This window comes from Eleutherodactylus coqui, chromosome 9 (genome assembly GCF_035609145.1).
Source record: "Eleutherodactylus coqui strain aEleCoq1 chromosome 9, aEleCoq1.hap1, whole genome shotgun sequence".
NCBI lineage: Eukaryota > Metazoa > Chordata > Amphibia > Anura > Eleutherodactylidae > Eleutherodactylus > Eleutherodactylus coqui.
Window position 1 is genome coordinate 59,449,183 of NC_089845.1, and position 15,964 is coordinate 59,465,146.

Consider the following 15,964-nt stretch of genomic DNA (forward strand, 5'->3'; position numbering starts at 1 on the left):
GGGTTATTAACAATTATATACAATAGTGACATTAATAAACTGTAATGGGGGAATAGAACAGTGTCTGCAGCTGTTCTATATAGAACAGTGCAGACACATCTGGATGGAGCGCCCTCTACTGTTATACAGCTGGTGAAGATGGATTTCTCAGCCCCGTCTTCACCTCGTTGCTTAGCCGATGATGGGTTTTGTAAGAAAAATGTACAGAATAGGCTGATAAGACCTATTCCAAAAATCCTTGAAATCGCCTATCCTTTACATTTAAAAAAAAGCAGGTACTCTTTAATTATAAAGCAAATATAAAGGATTAACACAGCAACATACAATAGCATCCATGCAAACCATATTAAACACTGTCCAGGTCTGCCACATTAAAGGTTATTGGCTGCATCCCTGGTGGTCTAGGGTAATGGAGGGTTTAATGCAAGTATTATAGAGGTCTCAGCAAGTGAAATGTCTGTATCCCTGGTTGCCCAGATCAGTGAGGAGATTAACATATATTGTACCTGACAATCCAGGGTAATGAAGGGGTTAAGGTGAGTATATCTGTTGGCCTAGGGCAATGAAGGGGTTAATTTCAGTATATCTGGTAATCAATGACAGGGAGGCGGATAATATAAGGAAGCACAGTGGTCTAGGGTAATAAAGGAGTTAATGTCAGTATACCTGGTGGTCTAGGGCTGTAAAGGGGGTTAATTCCAGCATTTCTATTGCTCAAGAACAATCCAATTAGATTTTAAACCCCTGGCAATGCAAGGCTTAATGCTTCATACCTGGGATGCAGTTAGTTAAAGGGGGTATCCGGCGATTATTAATTTTTCCCACTGTTGGCGATGTCCTAGGAGGGGCAACAGGCCGTTGTCTACTTAAACCGATGTACTGACAGAATGCAGGACATGCCTAATTATTTTAATGAGGCAACAGCTCATTGGCTCGTCGCCCTCCTAGGACGTCACCGGCAACGGAGAACGTAATAACTTTTGGTCATAATGGAACTGGAAGTGGCAGGTCTGACTCTGTGTGTGCCAATATGAAATGAATACAAGTAAGGAAGATGGAACAATACCTCCACAGCGCCACCTATTGGATGGCAGCATTTCTTCAAATCAATGTACAACTTTTTAACAAGTCAGTAAAACAATGATTGGGAATAGGAAACCGAGCCAGAAATCCATACACAGACAGCTGTTTCAGGGTGTTTGCCCCTTAATCAGTTTGCAGTAGGTTTCTGGCTTGGCTGGTGAGAGGTCTGTGATGTGGGTCAAGAGGGGTGTCGTCTCTCCTTAAGGAGAGTATTAGAGATGAGCGAACGTACTCCTTTAGGGCGCTTTTGCACTCAAGCACCGCTTTTTCCGAGTAACCGACTACTCGGGCGAAAAGATTCGGGGGGCGCCGGGGGTGAGCGAAAGAGAGAGCTACCCCCCGCTCCACCACGCCACCCCCCGAATCTTTTCATCCGAGTAGTCAGTTACTCGGAAAAAGCGGTGCTCGACTGCAAAAACGCCCTAAACGAGTACGTTCGCTCATCTCTAGAGAGTACCTAAGAAGTGTGTGGAAACACGGGGGGGGAGGGGTGGGGGGGTTAAGTGGGTCGGGGGATGGCATTGTCTCTCCCAAAGGAGAGCATCTAGAACGGGTGTGAGAAGACACCTGAAAAGTTTGTGAGGAGACTTATATGGCCATCCATGCTCTTCTGGGTAATATGCAAATAAGGAAGATGGAACAATACCTCTACAGCGCCACCTATCGGATGACAGCATTCCTTCAAATCAGTGTATGACTTTTTAACAAGTCTGTAAAACAACGATTGGGAATAGGAAACCAAGCCAGACAAGAAATTTATATCACCACATAATCCCAATCAGAGAGACAGAGAGCTTCATAACTGCTCTGCCCAATTATTAGGCGGGCGCTCACAGACTTGTATCAGGGCACACATTCCCATCGAGCGCCATTAAATCCAAGATAACAAAATGGAAAGAATGCTTCCCGCATGAATGAAGCGCAGCACTTGCATGAACACTGCCACTCCATTCATTCTCATGGCAGCCCTGGAGATTGCCTCGAGTTCAAACTGGGTAACTTCCAGTGCGGTCACTGAAATGAATGGAGCAACCCACGAGCGTCCTCTTCTCCATTCATGTAGGGAATATTGAGATCCCCATTTTCGGGGCCAGTGATGGACCTAGCGGTCTGACTTCCACCACTCATAAGCTTTGGTACCATCCCTTTAAAATGGCAATATAAGAAAACACATTTGGAGTTCATCAAACAGCATATTGCAGAGAGCCAAAACTCATGGGAGAGGGTCCTCAGGTCACACCAGGCTAAGACTGAACTTTAGATGTATGGCATTAAATACTGGGCAATTCTTGTGGCAAACTTGTTTCAATCTGCCAGTGATTTGTTTTTTATTGGTTTTATGATGTTCCAAAAGATATCAAGAATTGCAACATTACAGTTATGTGTAAAGTCCAGCAAGTAGATTGTACAGACTGCCAGTGATCTGATAAGGAGCGAAGATTGACCTTCCAGCAGGACTGACCCTAGAGATACAGCTCAAGACACACTGGAGGGGTTTAGGGGGAAACATAGAAGCATCTTGGAATGACCTAGTCAAAGCCTAGCCCTCCATCCAAATGAGCAGCTATGGTTTCATCATGGATTCCACCCCTTATAAATTGAAGCAGTGAAATCTGCGCGGAATAAGCACCAAAATCCATGCCAGGATCTGCGACGTTTGGTGCGGACTTGCTGCTGTGGGATTCGCCGCTGCAGAGAACCCGCAGCAAATCTGTCATGTGCGAACATACCCTTAGGAAGTAAACTAAGGGCTCCTTCACACAGGCCTATTTGCGTACGATTTTTGCGCACGTAAACTTTACGTATGCAATATGTAGGGAATAGAACCCATTGATACATTAAGCGAGCGTGCATCTTCATTATCTGCAAAAATTAAAGCATGCTGTATTTTCCTGCACATTTACACACCAAAGGTCTTCATAGAAGTCAATGGGGATGCGCAAACTGAACACACCTTGCAAGCGCAAAACGTAGAGTAAAATATGTCAATACACGAGCAAAAGACTCATTCATAGCGCAAATGCGTTGCGCTGAGTCACATGCAGAAACACATACGCCCGTGTGAAGCCGCCCTAATAGAAGCATTGGATTCTGATCTATTCATTCAGATGGACGGTTTACGGACGCGTTAAAGAAGAAAAAAATTGTACGGGCGAAAATAGCACATCGCCGATTTTATACGCTGCATCCAAATATAAGTCAAATATTTTTAGCTGAGATACGCTGGAAGCGCCTATAGATTTCTATGGCAGCTAAAAAAAAAAGGGAGGGGGGGGGGAGTTTAGCTGCGTCCAACGCTGGGAAAAGAAGACAGCCGGCTCTATTTAAGCAGTCATTCCAAGGATTTCTGCCGATCGAGGGATTTCCGTGCCGATACGTTGCAGCTGCCCATGTGAACCGGGACTTGATCGCAGCGATTCATTCATACAATTTTACGTCGCGTACAGGCAAATGTAAAAAACGCATACGGCTGTGTGAAGGGGGCCTGAGGGCTCTTGCATACTTCCGTTTTTGTTGCACGTTTTTTTATGTGAATGTCAATGGGACTTTCTAACGTTAAAAACACAATCGCACTAAAATCACAAGTTTGTGCTTTGCGATTTTTGCGCGATGCGTTTTTAACGTTAGAAAGTCCCATTGACATTTGTGTTAAAAAAACCCAAAAAACACAAGTGTGCAAGAGCCAGGAGTTCTGTCAGAGTGACAAGGGACCACTATAGTACGTATAATGGGATGTAGAGCAGCCTTGTTAGTGGCACAGACGGCCCTCCGCACGGCATCACTGCTCTCCGTTGGCAGGGGGTTCTATTTGAATACCTGGGAACGGTAATCAAACAAACCCCCTGCTGGACAGCTCAATGGAGAGTTTTAACACAGTGGGACCCCAGGTTTAGAGGAGTGCGCGGATTGTGTTTAGGCAGAAGACCTCTAATGAAAAGGGCATGATCAGAGATTTCCTGCAAAATAAGCATTTTTGTGCCATGACAAATGGTTTCCGCGATGGGAGATATCGATCATCGGCTTCGCTCTACAAGGACTTCCTGAGACAACGGGAAAGTAGCTAAATACTGTAATGCCAAGAAAAGTTAGTGAGGTGCTGGAGCAAACTTCCATCAAGTACACAGAGCGCCTGCGGAGTATGGCAGAGCCCGCTGATTGTGGGAGGCGCATGGCCTCCTCAGTACCAGCCCTGTGACACGTCCGGGTGCCGGTAGCAATCAGCGCTTCTCCGCCTGCGTTTGGCCGGGGCCATCGCAGCCTTAGGGACCTTCATACGGGGCGATATTAGTCCCCGCGGACATTCCTGCCTCACAAGGTTATCCCTGCGGGGCGTCAATTCTGCATCCGTCAAAATCTGAAAGTCTTTACTTCAAAACTTTAAGATTACATTCTGCTGCAGAACGAAGGACGTCTTGCGAAACCGTTATTACGGATTTCTAATATACCAGATATGTAATTTCGTGATTAGGCCATTTCACACAGGGGGCGATAAAAATTGCGCAATTTTCATACGGTGTGAAACCCATGCTTTTCAATGTTTCCTTCACATTTACGATGTTGCGAGATTTAATCGTGGGACGTCCTATCTTTCTGGGGTTTTTTTCTATAATCGCCCACTTTTCCATATGGAGCCTTCGTTTTATCGCAATGCACGAACTTGTGATTTTCATGTGATGGGTTTTTAAAATTAGAAAGTCCTACTGTCTTTCTTGTGAGAAAAAAGTGCGAGAAAACGCAAGCGGCAGCCATGTTTTTGCAAAAAAAAAGGCATCGCTGACACTCAAGACATCTCAGGAACAAAATCGTGATTTTTACCGTGATTTTCTTGCGGCGATATCGCAATTGCCCATGTGAAACTATCCTTAAGGTCTGCAAAAGAAAAAATTTTAAAAACGCAAGAAATTCCGTAAAAAAACTAAGGGCTCCATAGAAGTCAATGGCGGAGGCGCAATACACACATATGTACGCACAGGTATGCAAAACGCAGCACATAGCCCGCCCAGGTGAGCTAGCGGCGCACTATTTGTGCAGGTACGTGCGCAAAATATACTCCTTCACGTCACAAAATGTTGCATTTATGATGGCTTTTTTGGCGCTCGCATGAGGCAGCCCTAATAATGTGCCTTTTAGGGCTCCTTTACACGGACGCGTGGTGGCGGTGTATTACGCACACGGGTTTTGTGCGTGTAATACGCTGTACCAATCTGCTATGTTATCACGCACACATACTGCGTGATTTCCGCACGCAATGGAGAGCGCTGCATGTGCTATCTCGGCGTGTATTACAAGCCAAGATAGTATATGGCGAATGGCGGCACGCAGCAAGTACGAAATTTCATAGTGCACTTACTGCACGCTGTGCGAATGTCCAATTACGTTCATGTGAAGCTGCCGGGCAAATACCGTACAGAACGGGCAGCATCCTTCCGATCGACGCAGGGTACCACAACTGCGCATCTAAACGGTACAAAACGCCTTGTCTGCCCACCAACGTCCATATCGTTAGGGCGCCATTTATGTGGAACAATTATCGTATATGAATAAAACCCCCAAAACCGCCGGACCATTCGACTTCGGACAATAATCCTTCAACGTAAACACAGGAACGACTGAACGGCGAATGAGAATTTTTCGCTTCTCGCTCGCCGTTCTCTTTATGCAGGTATAAAATAACGTTTATCGCTCGCTCGTTTACACAGATTTTCGTGTAAACAGCGATTGCTTCACCGCTCCCATTCACCGGTATAGTGAACGACTGAACGCTTTGCGAGCGATTTATCTGACTGAGCGGTCGCCGTGCGTTCATGCGAAACGATAAAATCGCTTCGTGTAAAAGAACCCTCACACATAACAAGAGTAAGGCGGGTGTAATTAGCTCGTTACCAAACCGTAGCCTGCAGAAGGCTAACGACTGCATCCCTGCCGGGCAATAATTCACATAATTGGGTATTTAAATTAATTTAAAAAAACCCGGCATGTAATAAGTGAAGTCTGCGGCTACGAATGTATCTGCGCCAATCATCTCCTCACCTGCGTGACGTTATACAACCAACTACACTTTTAATTAAAAGCTTCATATTTGCGGCCTCGTATAAAATCTGAATAGGTCAGTAAATAAACTTCACGTAGATCACGGCGCGGGCAAACGCAGCGTGACATCACACACAAGGATGTATGATCGCGGGCAAACGCAGCGTGACATCACAGACAAGGACGTATGATCGCGGACGCTCGCAGCGTGACATCACAGACAAGGACGTATGAACGCGGACGCTCGCAGCGTGACATCACAGACAAGGACGTATGAACGCGGACGCTCGCAGCGTGACATCACACACAAGGACGTATGATCGCGGACGGTCGCAGCGTGACATCACACACAAGGACGTATGAACGCGGACGGTCGCAGCGTGACATCACACACAAGGACGTATGATCGCAGGCGAACGTAGCGTGACATCACACACAAGGACGTATGATCACGGGCAAACGCAGCGTGACATCACACACAAGGACGTATGATCGCGGACGGTCGCAGCGTGACATCACACACAAGGACGTATGAACGCGGACGGTCGCAGCGTGACATCACAGACAAGGACGTATGATCGCGGACGCTCGCAGCGTGACATCACAGACAAGGACGTATGATCGCGGACGCTCGCAGCGTGACATCACAGACAAGGACGTATGATCGTGGACGCTCGCAGCGTGACATCACACACAAGGAGGTATGATCGCGGACGCTCGCAGCGTGACATCACACACAAGGACGTATGATCGCGGACGCTCGCAGCGTGACATCACACACAAGGACGTATGATCGCGGACGCTCGCAGCGTGACATCACACACAAGGACGTATGATCGCGGACGCTCGCAGCGTGACATCACACACAAGGACGTATGAACGCGGACGATCGCAGCGTGACATCACACACAAGGACGTATGATCGCGGACGCTCGCAGCGTGACATCACACACAAGGACGTATGATCGCGGGCACTCGCAGCGTGACATCACACACAAGGACGTATGATCGCAGGCGCTCGCAGCGTGACATCACACACAAGGACGTATGATCGCGGGCGCTCGCAGCGTGACATCACACACAAGGACGTATGATCGCGGGCGCTCGCAGCGTGACATCACACACAAGGACGTATGATCGCGGGCGCTCGCAGCGTGACATCACACACAAGGACGTATGATCGCGGACGGTCGCAGCGTGACATCACACACAAGGACGTATGAACGCGGACGCTCGCAGCGTGACATCACACACAAGGACGTATGAACGCGGACGCTCGCAGCGTGACATCACACACAAGGACGTATGATCGCGGACGGTCGCAGCGTGACATCACACACAAGGACGTATGATCGCGGACGGTCGCAGCGTGACATCACACACAAGGACGTATGAACGCGGACGCTCGCAGCGTGACATCACACACAAGGACGTATGAACGCGGACGCTCGCAGTGTGACATCACACACAAGGACGTATGAACGCGGACGCTCGCAGCGTGACATCACACACAAGGACGTATGAACGCGGACGCTCGCAGCGTGACATCACACACAAGGACGTATGATCGCTGGCAAACGCAGCGTGACATCACACACAAGGACGTATGATCGCGGACGCTCGCAGCGTGACATCACACACAAGGACGTATGATCGCGGACGCTCGCAGCGTGACATCACACACAAGGACGTATGATCGCGGACGCTCGCAGCGTGACATCACACACAAGGACGTATGATCGCGGACGCTCGCAGCGTGACATCACACACAAGGACGTATGATCGCTGGCAAACGCAGCGTGACATCACACACAAGGACGTATGATCGTGGACGCTCGCAGCGTGACATCACACACAAGGACGTATGATCGCGGACGCTCGCAGCGTGACATCACACACAAGGACGTATGATCGCTGGCAAACGCAGCGTGACATCACACACAAGGACGTATGATCGCGGACGCTCGCAGCGTGACATCACACACAAGGACGTATGATCGCTGACGCTCGCAGCGTGACATCACACACAAGGACGTATGAACGCGGACGCTCGCAGCGTGACATCACACACAAGGACGTATGATCGCGGACGCTCGCAGCGTGACATCACACACAAGGACGTATGATCGCGGACGCTCGCAGCGTGACATCACACACAAGGACGTATGATCGCTGGCAAACGCAGCGTGACATCACACACAAGGACGTATGATCGTGGACGCTCGCAGCGTGACATCACACACAAGGACGTATGATCGCGGACGCTCGCAGCGTGACATCACACACAAGGACGTATGATCGCTGGCAAACGCAGCGTGACATCACACACAAGGACGTATGATCGCGGACGCTCGCAGCGTGACATCACACACAAGGACGTATGATCGCTGACGCTCGCAGCGTGACATCACACACAAGGACGTATGAACGCGGACGCTCGCAGCGTGACATCACACACAAGGACGTATGATCGCGGACGCTCGCGTGACATCACACACAAGGACGTATGATCGCGGACGCTCGCAGCGTGACATCACACACAAGGACGTATGATCGCTGGCAAACGCAGCGTGACATCACACACAAGGACGTATGATCGCGGACGCTCGCAGCGTGACATCACACACAAGGACGTATGATCGCGGACGCTCGCAGCGTGACATCACACACAAGGACCAGGATCCTTCGCCAGCATCGTTAGCCGGGGGATAAAGGATAAGACGTAATGACTAACGACCCCAGCGGATGATGTATAGCCATGGTAGAAGTAGAGATTACCAGCTAGTGCGTGCACCGATGTAGCAGAGCTGAGTTGGTCGCTGAACTCGCCGAGGCTGCTGGTTGGGGACCAGAATGCAGTAGTTTTGCATGTAAATCCACTTGGACAGATAATTCTGCATGTGACAAAGTCAGCTCTGCTACATCTGCCCCCCAGAACTTCTGTGCCCCTTCCAACACAGCTGCTAATGGAGGAAGTGACAGTGAAGGCTGCAGCCCCATGACCCTCCATAGGCAGCACAGGCTGTACTCACCAGCAAGAGCCCCGTCCTCCTCTGCTGTCCCGCCGCAGCTGCTGAGGCAAGTGGCGAGCTCCACACCCTCCAGCCTGGTACATGGTGCGGGGAGGACTCCCGCCCAAAGCGCCGCCCATGTGCGGGGCGCCGGGACCCGAGGTGCTGAGTGCTGCACACCTATGGTGGAGGTGCTGAGGAGCCTCCATGGTGATGGCTGCTCCCCCGGCCGGTACATGGCGGACTCCCCTCAGCGGGGTATAGGTGTGCGGGGCGCCGGGACCCGAGGTGCTGCACGCCTATGGTGGAGGTGCTGAGGAGCCTCCATGGTGATGGCGGCCCCCCTCATTGGCAGGCGGGCTGCACACATCAGGGTCGGGGACGTCAAATGTCACTTAGTTCCATAGAACGTGTGTGGCAATGTATCTAGTTTTTGCCCTTTCTCCCTCTTGCCCCTTCCACAGAGCGGCCGAGGGAGTTCACAGGGTTTTCTTACCACATGCACTGCTGGTCTAGTTATCGGATATGCTATAAATTACCCCATATCGGACATGAACTGCTGGTCTAGTTATCGGATATGCTATAAGTTACCCCATATCGGACATGCACTGCTGGTCTAGTTATCGGATATGCTATAAATTACCCCATATCGGACATGCACTGCTGGTCTAGTTATCGGATATGCTATAAATTACCCCATATCGGACATGCACTGCTGGTCTAGTTATCGGATATGCTATAAATTACCCCATATCGGACATGAACTGCTGGTCTAGTTATCGGATATGCTATAAATTACCCCATATCGGACATGCACTGCTGGTCTAGTTATCGGATATGCTATAAATTACCCCATATCGGACATGAACTGCTGGTCTAGTTATCGGATATGCTATAAATTACCCCATATCGGACATGAACTGCTGGTCTAGTTATCGGATATGCTATAAATTACCCCATATCGGACATGAACTGCTGGTCTAGTTATCGGATATGCTATGTTACCCCATATTGGACATGAACTGCTGGTCTAGTTATCGGATATGCTATAAGTTACCCCATATCGGACATGCACTGCTGGTCTAGTTATCGGATATGCTATAAGTTACCCCATATCGGACATGCACTGCTGGTCTAGTTATCGGATATGCTATAAATTACCCCATATCGGACATGAACTGCTGGTCTAGTTATCGGATATGCTATAAGTTACCCCATATCGGACATTCTGGTGGCGGCTATCGCTTTATTAGCCGGGACGGTCCGTTACAGTCCAAAGACTTACATTTTAAGCGCCTGGCCGCCTACCGCTTTATATTAGGGCTCTTTCACACGGGCGCATGGAGATCCCCACCTGATAGGACCGATGGTTTCCTATAGAAACGCTCAGATGAAGGGATTTTAGACGCGTAAAAATCCTTCACCGTAAGAAGAGGGGACATGCGGCTACAATGGCCGCATCGGAGGTCCGTGCTGCCAGAAAAGATGGGATCTGCCCTATCTGTGGTGCAAGCTGCGCTGGACTCTGCATAGACTTCTATGGGAGCAGGAGTGTAGCCATACCCGACGCTCCGGAAAGGAGGTTACAAGTCATTAGGAGGATGGCTGCCAAACAGCAGCGGCGCCGCTACACCCGGAAGCACATTGTAAATGTCCCGCTGTACTCCTGTTAGTCCCCATGAGGATGAGGGGAGCCATAAGGGTTACGTTCTTGTTCCCGGGGGTTCTCTTAATCCCCACGGGGACTGGCAGGAGTTTACAGTGGGACATTTACAATGTGCTTCTGGGCTGCAAGTTATAAATGTCCCGCTGTAAGCAGCAGGCAATTCCCCAGCAATGGGGAGCAGTAGAAGGCTCCCTCCACCTCCTCAGCATCAGGTTCCCATTGCAGGGAGAGAGAGAGAGGGGGGAGGTCGGGGGTTAGAGGGCTTCTGTGGGGGTGGGGCTAGAGGGATCTACTTTATAGCCCCACCCCTCTCTTCCTGCTATGGGGGAAGCCCTCTCTCTCTGTGCTATGGGGATATTCCCCGGGGATCGCCTGTAGCCCACTCTCTCTACCTGCTATGGACAGATCCTTCAGGAAACCCCCGTAGCCCCGCCCTGTGTGGCTTTATCTCTCTGTCCTCGTGGAGCAGCTGTGCTTTTTTCAGCAACACGTTCCAGCAAATCCGCGATTTTCACGTACAAGAAGCTCGGGTCTTCTGCATGTGAAAAATTGTCCATTCACGCATTTTTTTTTAGTGCAGTTTAGACACAATTTTTTTTTGAGCGCCTATACTACGCTAAAACCAAGCCCATGTAAAAGAGCCCTTAGTCACTGGGGGATCTACCCGCTTGTTGCACGACGCTATGAGTGCAGGAATTGGTTATTGCAAATTGGGCTTTCAGAATTCTTGCCTTCTTCCACATAATAACTCATGTTACTGCGCCATTTTGCAGTGGTCCTAAATCATTCGTTCGTCCAAATTTGATTATGACGCGCTGCGCAATTGGCACATCAAACAATCATCTTTAGTAATATTTCTTGAAGCTGAAGTGTTCACTTATGTCATTAGTTGCTACATAACTGCCACCAGCGGACACTGTTGGCGGAAGGAAAGCTGGGCTGTGATTGGTTGCTATTGGCAACAAAAATTACAGGAGAAGTCGGTGAGTTTTCGACTTTTAATTCCGCCAGTATTGGTCGCCGATTGCTGAAGAACGCTCACGCAAAATGTCACTCAAATCAGACCAGAACTGAACAGATTTAGCGTTTTCTATATCAGATAGTAGGGCGGTCTGTCGCGGAGCGCTGACTATACCTGCCGTTGGGTAGCTTTCTGTCAGCATACCCGGAAGGGTCCTTTTAGTCTGGCTGATTCTCGTTGGACCGGGCGAGTGACGTCACGGCTAGCTCATTTGCGCTCCTACAGCCTGTTTAGACAGGCAGATGCATCGTTGGTGCGTTCACATAAGAATCATTCGGTCTTTCACATTCACTGTATCGGGGCTCAAGCAGATGGGCGCATGCGCTAATACGCCTGCCACTACTAAGTGTGTTAGCGCATGAATCAGGGTTGTTTCTTTTTTGACTATTCAAACTAAGCTCTATTGTGTGCGAGTTTGGGGAGGGGGTAAAGCCTGAAGATGGGTCCTGCCATCTTTTATCATGGAATTAACGAGTGAGAATTGAAAATGAAAACTTTTAAATCAACGGTTTTGTTTCGTCCCGTTTTACCACCATGATTTTCACAGTCGCAAAACAGGACAAAATCATAAACAAGTGTTTAACCCCTTAACGACACAGGACGTAAGGTTATGTCCTACACATTCGGGGTGTGTGTGGAATAGGAGATAATTCCCTGCCGGATGTTGCCAGTTTTATCTTTGAAATAAGCGTCAAGGTCTTCAGCACTGAGAGCGGTCGGAGGTGGCTGCATTTTAGGGCTACAGAGGGAGTTAAAAAAATTTAGGATATTGAGGAGATGGTTGTGAAATAGGCTTGTTTGGCATATTGGAAGGCAGAGTATGGAGGAAATCTACGATAGTGTGCGTTTCCCCACAGGCGTTCGTCACACCTAGAGCACTGCTGAAGGAAACAAGCTGGAGGTGTGTAAACAGGTTGCCGCGGCCTTCCGATGGAGGAGTTGGAGTCTAGGTGGAGATGCTTTATCTATGGCACTTTTGAGTGTCTTTATAATGTCTGGCAGGCAGATCAGGGCTGCCTGACATAAAGAAACTCAAAAGAGACTTGGGACAATGATGACTGTAGAGAGTCCATAAATTACTGTTAATGACCTGTAGATTTTCGTGTGATAGGTAGGAGTGTTTTCAGAAGGATGAGAATGCTAGATAGTAAAAGGGAAGAAGGTTGTGGTCAAAGAGCAGGAATGACTAGTTTGAAAAGAACTGGTCAAGTGTATTGCTATCTATGTGTGTGGAAGAAGCAGTAAATCTTGTTATTTGTATAGCACCAGCTTATTCCACAGCGCTTTCAGGTAATTTATTTGTTACTGACCTCGGAAGGATGGAAGGCTGAGTCAACCTTGAACCATGCGGGGATGGAACTCACAGCCCTTAGGTTGTGAGTGAGAGCTCTGCACTCTGCGCCACACAGGTCTAAGTTGAGTTGTGAAAGGTTAATGCTAAAAACTGAGAGGCAGATGGGGAGATTGGGTTATCCATGAAAGTGTTAAATGCTGGTTGGAATTTCGCAAGATAGAAAATAGGAAAACCAGGCGGAAAAGTGATCCAGGAACTGGCAAAGACTGTAGACAACCGCCATTCACAGGGAGAGTAGATGGAAGTATCTGAGGGTGTAAACCTCAAAAAAGGGAATATGAGTGAGGGTACTTGGAGGATAACCTGGAAAGTGCATTATGGAAAAGAAAAACTGCTGCTTTTCCACCACACTTGTTCTCATGTCTGGGGGAACGGGAAAAGTGTAGGCCCCTAGAAGATAGAGGCCTCATGTCCACTGGACAAATAGAATTAGGCCTCATGTCCATGGTTAAAATAACATTTAGAATCCGGAGCAGATCAACTGCACACGTGATCCACGCCCCATAGGGATGCATTGGACACCCGCAGGTAGTTAAATACCTGCGGATGTCATTTTCTCTTGAGGCGTGGATTGCGTGTGCGGGAAATCACCCGCAGCATGGTCCCTTTTAGTGCTGGTCTCCTGCAGGCTTCTATTGAAGCCTATGGAAGCCGTCCGGATCCGCGGGAAACCCCCTGAGCTGAATTTCTGCTCTTCTGCGTGGGGGAGCAGGAGTTTAAAAAAAAAATAGAGTGCAAAGCGCATGCCCGCAGCACGCTGCCGGCGTGCCGAGCACATCCACCGGGCTGCAGAAAGGAGATCCGGCCACGGCGGAGGGAAGATCCGCAGCGTCCGGACAGGTAAGTAATTCTTTTTAGGCCTCATGTCTGCTGGAAAGGAGGGACCCGCTGGATTCTGCATGGAGAATCCGCGGCGGGCCTGAGTTTCCCCGGGGACATGAGGCCTTAGGAAATCCATGCAGGTGCCCCGCACGCATTTTCCGAGGCCATAGGGATGCATTGGACACCCTCAGGTAAGTAAATAACTGCGGATGTCAATTTTCCCTGCCGCGCGGATCGCACGTGCGGGAAAACACCCGCAGCATGTTCCACTTTCCGCGGGTCTCCCGCAGGCTTCCATAGAAGCCTGTGGACCGTCCGTATCCACGGTACACCCGCAGCTGAATTTCTGCTCTTCGGCGTAAGAGTGCAGGAGTTAAAAAAGAAAAGGGCACGGCGCATGCGCGCGGCACGCTTCCGGCATGCTGAGTACATCCGCCGGGCCTAAGAAAGAAGATCCGGCCGCGATGGAGGGAAGATCCGCTGCTTCCAGACAGGTAAGAAAAATAAATTTTCAGGCCTCATGTCCGCGGGAAAGGAGGGACCCACTGCGGGATTCTGCATGGAAAATCCTTGCAGGCCCGAATTTCCTAGTGGACATGAGGCCAGAGCAGCAAGGGAAGCGGTGTCAGACTGTTGAATCCATGTTTCTGTGAGAACCGGAAAGTTGAAAGATTTTGTAATGTAGAAATCGTGAATGGTGGGGAGTTTGCTGTCCGCTGACTGAGATGTCCATAGTGCACTCTTAAAGGAGATAGAATAAGTCATACAAGGAATGTTAACCAGATTTGCAGGCAGCAGATAAGACATTGAAGTTGGTAGTAATAATAGGTAGACCAGGGTTAGGAGACATGTCCTCTGCTGTTAGAAGCAGGAGAATAGAGAGGGGCAGCAGATGGTTCAGTGATTTCTGAGAGCTGTAAGGTAGTAGAGGAGCTCCCTGCTTCTCCACCGAAGAGGCAAGTGGCAACCACTGTTCATTCAGGTACTCGGAACACCAGAATGAAGTCCTGCCCCATTGTCAGTGACATGGCTGCTCAAGCATCATGGTGTAAGCACTGCGCACTCTAATGATGAGGGTGGTGACACAATCAGTGAATCATCAGCCCTGAAGCCATAGATGACACAGCTGGTGCGTAACCATCGATAGCATCTAGGAGGAGGTGCTCAATAAAAGGTGCTGACCATCTTGCCCTTGAGTAGTGGCACAGCAATAGAGACAGCTAAAGTGGTGGAGGCCAAACAAAGGAGCAAGTGTGCGGAAAAACATCCTGAAAAAAGTTTGGTATTGTGTTAAAGCCAGTAGAGCAAAATGTGATTGTTCTTAACAAGAGAAACCAAGTAATCTTGTAGATATAATACTTTCAATGGCTAACAAAAATACATGATGTCATAGCGAGCTTTCAAACCTCCTTAGGGTTCTTCTTCAGGCTTATAGAAATGGATCTAAAGAAACATGGATTTATATATACATATGAAATGGCACAGAAATGGTGTGATTAATTTGCACTTAAAAAATACCAGAACAGGATGAGTAGAGAAGTAAAAACGTAATTAGTCCACTGATAAAGATGTGAAAGTTTTATGGTCTCTGAACTGGTGTTAGGGGGTCACCAGGCCAGCAGTGTTATCTGTGCTATAGATTTCTCATACTTCCCAGTCATGCATGAATCCTCTTGAAAAATGTAGGCCTTTGTTGAAAGATGGTTATAAATTTGTACTCCCAAATTCTTCTTTGGCTTTGTGATTTGAAGTTGCCTTTTTATATAATCTATATGTTCTACGTTGTGTCCGTGGCTAGAAAAATGGTCAGCCACAAGTAATTCTGTCTTTTCTTTGTTTAATCGTGTGGCGATGAGATCTCCTCCTGGCTTTCAGTTTTCGTCCTGTTTCTTCAACATAAAGCCCCCAACAGGACATCTACTGCACAGGATCAGGTACACAACATCAGACGTGGAACATGTGACTGTCCCCGGGAT

General features: G+C 48.7%; 1 protein-coding gene across 1 annotated transcript in view; it reads right to left on the reverse strand.

Annotated features, from left to right (window-relative positions):
- Window positions 1-9,189, reverse strand: part of KCNG2 (potassium voltage-gated channel modifier subfamily G member 2) — a 141,564-nt gene extending 132,375 nt beyond the window's left edge. Inside the window, exon 1 of the mRNA XM_066579457.1 lies at window positions 9,147-9,189. The gene's annotated coding sequence lies outside the window, so the exon portion shown is untranslated. The remainder of the gene's footprint in view (window positions 1-9,146) is intronic.
- Window positions 9,190-15,964: the final 6,775 nt, after the last annotated feature.